This window comes from Delphinus delphis, chromosome 19 (assembly GCF_949987515.2).
Source record: "Delphinus delphis chromosome 19, mDelDel1.2, whole genome shotgun sequence".
Classification (NCBI taxonomy): domain Eukaryota; kingdom Metazoa; phylum Chordata; class Mammalia; order Artiodactyla; family Delphinidae; genus Delphinus; species Delphinus delphis.
The window spans coordinates 46276149-46281902 of record NC_082701.1 but is presented as its reverse complement, the minus strand read 5'-3'; positions in this window follow the sequence as shown (position 1 = coordinate 46281902).

Sequence of the window (5754 nt, the reverse complement as noted above, 5' to 3'; positions counted from 1 at the left end):
GCAGGCAGCGCGGCCCCGCCCGGGCGCGGCCCGGCCAGACTCGGCGCGGCCCCGGCCCGGGGGCGGCTCAGCAGGCCCGGCTGGGAGCGGCGGGGGCTGCGGGCATCGCCGGCAGCGCCCCCGGACGGCCCTGACGCGGCTGCTGCCTGCTCGGCGGCGGCCGGCGCGAGTGAGTGCCAGGGGCCGGCAGGCAGGGGGCGGGCCCAGCCCGCGTCACCGGCAGCCGCCGAGCAGTGCGAGAGTGCGGGCGGCGAGGGCGGCGCGGCGCGGAGCGAGCTGAGCGGCGCCGCACTCACTCGCACTCACACCGGCGCGCACGCCGGCCCGGGACCCCGCGCGCGCACACCCGGCGGGCAGGGCCACCGGGCGCCTTCCACTCACGCACCGCAGGACCGGCGGGGAGCTGAGCAGGGCCCCGCACCTTCCCGCGCGTGCCCGCACTTTCTGGGCTCCGTTCACACAGGACACATACCGGTGTGCAAGGACACTACCAGCGCACAGAAACGTGTGCAGAACTGGGCGGAAGCTCCCACTGCTCCCACCTGCAGGACACACGTACCTGTACAGAGTTGCCTGAGGCTGCGGTGGCACCGTATATCCCCCAGCACATACACATCCCTAACAGTACACACGAACAGCACTCGTCGAGGTGGTCAGGGGACCCAGGGCACCCCTGTCCCCAGCACACCTAACAGGACATACGAACACACCCAAAAAGTGATCAGGGGACTCAAGGCACCTCCCAACCCCCAATCTAGCAGGACACACGGCCACACTCTAGGAGTGCCGGACAGGGTGCTCACACGCGAGCAAGACATCCACAGCTGTACAAGGTCACTACCGGCACAGTCTGTTCAGCCTTCCTCTCAGGTCCCATACAAACACACTCTCTGTAACCAGGAGTCAGTCTCTCACTTGGTCCTTGAGTAGGTTGAGTGACCCAGCCCCCGCCCGCCCCCCATGGGGACAGGGTGGGTGAGGACCTTGACCATAAGCCGTGGTCAGGAGAGGATGAGGGCAGGCAGGGCTGGGCATCCCCAGGGAATGATGCGCGAGGCAGAGGTGGAACGGCAGGGTGTGGCCAGCCCACAGGCTCAGGCTTCCCACATGATCGGATAACCAAACAAATGCCCAGCCCTGGCTGCTGTCCTGCTTTCCCAGGAACAACGCTCCGTTGGGAACGGCTGCTGCTTATACAGGTGTGTCCCCAGAAAGCCCTGGGCACAGACAGAATCCTGTTCACTCTCTGGTTCCCACTGAACGTCAGAAATGCTTATCTTCTTGGCTGGGTCCCTTCCAGGAAAACTGAACGCAGGACCCCAAGCCTGTGCCCCTCCACCCACCATAACCCCTGTGGAGGTGTGGAGAGCAGAGAGAAGAGAGAGGAGGCCTCGCCGTCATCACTTCCAGTTGCATCATTCTGGCAGATCATTGGCTCTCCCTGAACCTCAGTTTCCTCAGCTGTGAAGTGGGGCTACTGCCAACCTCACAGCATCGTGGGGAGGCCGCAACTAGCACAGAGCATGGCAGGTAAGAGGTGCTCACCAGCGTCGGCCTTCCCTTCACCCTTCCCTTCGGGAGATGAGACTCATTGGTGAGACGTGATGGAGATCCACACGTTGTTTCACGACAAGTCCTGAAATGGATGGTGAAGGTCACCACCCACCCTTGAAACCTACGGTATACTCTGTCGGGAGCCTTCGACAGCTGTTATCTCACTGATTCCTTTTATCACCCCACGATGTAGGCAGGGTACAATGTTCCCATTTTGCAGGTGAGGAAATTAAAGCTCAGACACAGTGACTTGCCCAGGTGACTGCTGGCTGGTGGCAGAGCTGGGGTCCTGACTTTTTGGAGGCTTCCACTGCCCCCATCCCCGCCTCTCCCTTCTCACCCCGAGAGAGCAGAGCTGGAAACACAGGTAAAATCTTGCTCCCCAGAGCTCTTCTTGAGACTTCTTGGCTGGGGACAGCCCAAACTGAGGAGGAACAGAGAGGGGGGCCAAGGGTCTTAGGGGTTACAGTAGGAATGAACCAGCCTGGGGGCTCCCTAAGGACCATCTGGGATCCTGGTAGGAGAGAAATTCAGCCTAAGAGTCAAAGGCCAAGGGAGGGACAGGAGAGCCTGGAAGCCTAACACAGTGAGTGGGTATCCCATTTCCAGGAATGCTTAAGGGGATTAGTCCTTAAATAGGCACAGAGTGACATCTGTGCTAGAGGTGGCTGCACCACAAAGCGATTACGTAATGACACACGCACTGAACCATCATTTCCTAATTCATTCACTTGAGGAGCACGAGAGTGTTGTCACCCTCTTACAGGTAGGGAAACTGAAGCTTCGGGAGGTATAGTGACTGGGAATGAGAGCCTGGATATCCTGACCCTGTGCCCCTTCGATGGCAAGGCTCTACCCGTGAGTTCACTTGGGAGTGGGGACAGAGGGGGCTGATCACTTCCTCCTGGCTTCCTGACTTTCTGTGGGTCTGGCTTTCTGGAAGATCAGCCCCCGGCTCTTGGCTCTGCAGGTGCTGGCTCTAGGGAGGATCTGGAAGAAGTGGGAGTGGTGGGCCCAGCCTCAAAGCATCCAGTCAGTGAATGCCAGGATGACCACTGGAGAAACACGTGGCGTATCTGAGGCCAACACCCAACAGGGAGTCTGAAACACCCCACATCAGGCATTGTGACTTCTTTCCTGGCTGAGAGCGACCAGTAGGTGAGAGGCATTTAGAGGAAATGACCTCTACCCTGCACTTGGCCGGACGTCCTTGGCTGGCATCTCTGGCTGGTGTCCGTGTGCCCTGGGAGGAAGGACCCTCCCTGGCCCTGGTCTAACATGTACCCCCAGTCTCCACCCTTCCCTGATTACTGGAGGAGCTCTGGGCTTGCTGTGCCGATAGAAGTTTCTCTGTATTGATAGGAAATTTTAACCCAAACCAGGGGCTGATGGAAAAATTCCAAGCACTTCCTGTTTGATGGAGAGGGGCCTTCTGGGGGCCCTTGTCCATTCATTTCTCTAAGAATCCACACCGTAACAAGTATTTATTGAGCACCTACCCTGTGACAGGCTCCAGGCTGTGTCCTGCAGGGGGCCTGATGGTGAACAAAGCCCCATTTTTCTTTCGATTCCAGATGACAGGGAGCAAATCAGGAAGGGACAGGGGAGCCATCCACTCTGGCCGCCCCCTGCCTCCTCCTCAGCCCATGCCGGGGCCTCAGCCTGGAAGCGTGTAAGCTGCTGCACAATGAGTCGATGGAAGCGGCTGCCATATAGCCTGTGGCTGCTGACAGGCAAACTGGATATATTAAGCGATATTAAAAATGTAGCTCTTTCTGATAATTTATTATACACATTTCATAAACACATTACACTCGTCACAGTACATTTACTAGCACTGGGCCTACCAGTGGGGAAAAGTTAACACTTACCTAATGATGTTATTTCACAGATGTCAAATGTTCTTGGAGCTGTCGTGATGGGCTAAATGGCTCAAAGAGATGCTCGTCTCCTTTTCCTCCTGGGACATCTGTTCAGTGGTTTGCAGACCACAGGTCTGTCAGCACCCACAACTCCCACTTTCTGAGGCCTGGAGATGGAGGACCTGGCCCAAGGTCACGGGAGGCTGACCCAGGACTTACACCCTGAGGCTGAGTGGAGGGACGACGGCTCTCTCTCCCTCTCCACACAGGCCATGGTCTGGGCTGCGGGACTGGAAAGAGGCCGAGGTGAGCAGCTCACCTGGCAGGAGGGGCTTAGCCCAGGATCAGGCTGCCTCTGGCTGGAGATCAGATGCCAGGGAGGGATAATGCTGAATGCTTAGGGGAAGCTCCAGAAGTAACCTGCTGAAGGACAGGGTGTGCAGCCTGAGGCTTGGATGACAGCAAGGATGAGGCAGCGCCCTCTGCCCCCACCCTAAGAGGCCTGGGGATTGCTGGAGCCCAGGGGCTGGTTCCAGCGTCTTCTAGAGTGGTATGAATGTTTCAGCAGTATGAATGGGCTAGAATGGGCAGGAGCTCTAACTGGCCGTTTTGAAACTGAGAGCCAATAGCCACGTAGGTTCCCTCAAAGAGCTTTGAATTATGATGCAGTTCAGAAGATATTAACCATGCAAATGGTGGCTTCCAATTTTAACTCATTCTACTTTATTTATTTAGTTATTTAATTTTTGGCTGCGTTGGGTCTTCGTTGCTGTGTGCGGGCTTTTCTCTAGTTGTGGCAAGCGGGGGCTACTCTTCGTTGCGGTGCGCGGGCTTCTCATTGCAGTGGCTTCTCTTGTTGTGGAGCACGGGCTCTAGGCGCGTGGGCTTCAGTAGTTGTGGCTCACGGGCTCTAGAGCGCAGGCTCAGTAGTTGTGGCGCACAGGCTTAGTTGATCCGCGGCATGTGGGATCTTCCCGGACCAGGGCTCGAACCCTTGTCCCCTGCATTGGCAGGTGATTCTTAACCACTGCGCCACCAGGGAAGCCCAATTCATTCTACTTTTGAAATTTATAAAATATTTCAGTCATAGAGAAAAGGTCTAGAGTATAACATAAAGACCCACAAGCCAGCCTAAAACCAAAACATTTCAGGTTTCTCAAAAAGCTAAACATAGAATTACCATATGACCCAGCAATTCCGCTCCTAGGTACACACCCAAAAGAACTGAAAGCAGGGACTCAAACAGATACTTGTACACTAATGTTCATTGCAGCATCATTCACAACAGCCAAAAGGGAAACAACTCACATGTCTACCAAGAGCTGAATGGAGAAACAAAATGTGGCATATCCATACGATGGGATATTATCCAGCCCTGAAAAGTAATGAGTTCTGCTCTATGCTACCACCTGGATGAAAGTTGAAAACATGTTACGTGAAAGAAGATAGACACAAAAGCACAACAATTATATGACTTTCCTTATAGGAAATGTCTAGAATAGGCAAATTTATAAAGACAGAAAGTAGATTAGAGGTTACCAGGGTCTGGGGTGAGGGGAATGGGGAGCTTAATGGGCACAGAGTTTCTGCTTGGGGCAACGAAGGAAGTTTTAGAAATAGAGAGCAGTGATAGTTGCACAATATTGTGAATGTGATTAATGCCACTGAATGCTACACCTAAAAATGATTAAAATGGCAAATTTTGTGTTTTATATATATTTCACCACAATTTAAAAAATTACAGATGCATTTGAAATCCCCTACTATTCCTCCTCCATCCCACTGCTCTCCCCAGGGGCCGTCACTGTCTTGAATTCCATAATTATCATTTCACGCATTCATTTTTACGTTACTAAATATGTATGCATCCATCAACAATATATCTTAAAACTTCATATAAACGGCATCACACTGTACACATCCTCATTCAACTGATTTTTTCACTTCCCATGGTGTGTGAGATTTACTCCTGCTGATGCGTACACTATAGTTTGTTTTCATTGCTGTATAACATTCCACTCTGTGACTACACCACAATTTCTTTCTCCTTAGTCCCATCATCGGACATTTAGGTTGACTCCCACACTTTGCTATTGCAAACCTGTTGCCATGGGTAGTCCTATCTCCTGGCCCACACGGGAGGGTTTCTTTGCAACTTCCTGGATAGGGAATTGCTGGGCTGAAGGATATATGTATCTTTAGCTTGACCAGATAATGCCAAGTGCTCTCCACCGTGGTTATGACCCTTTCATTCCTACCAGCTGTGTCTGAGGGTTCCACTTCCTCCACAGCCCCATCTACACTTGATGTCGCCCGACTTTTGAATTTTTGCTGGTCT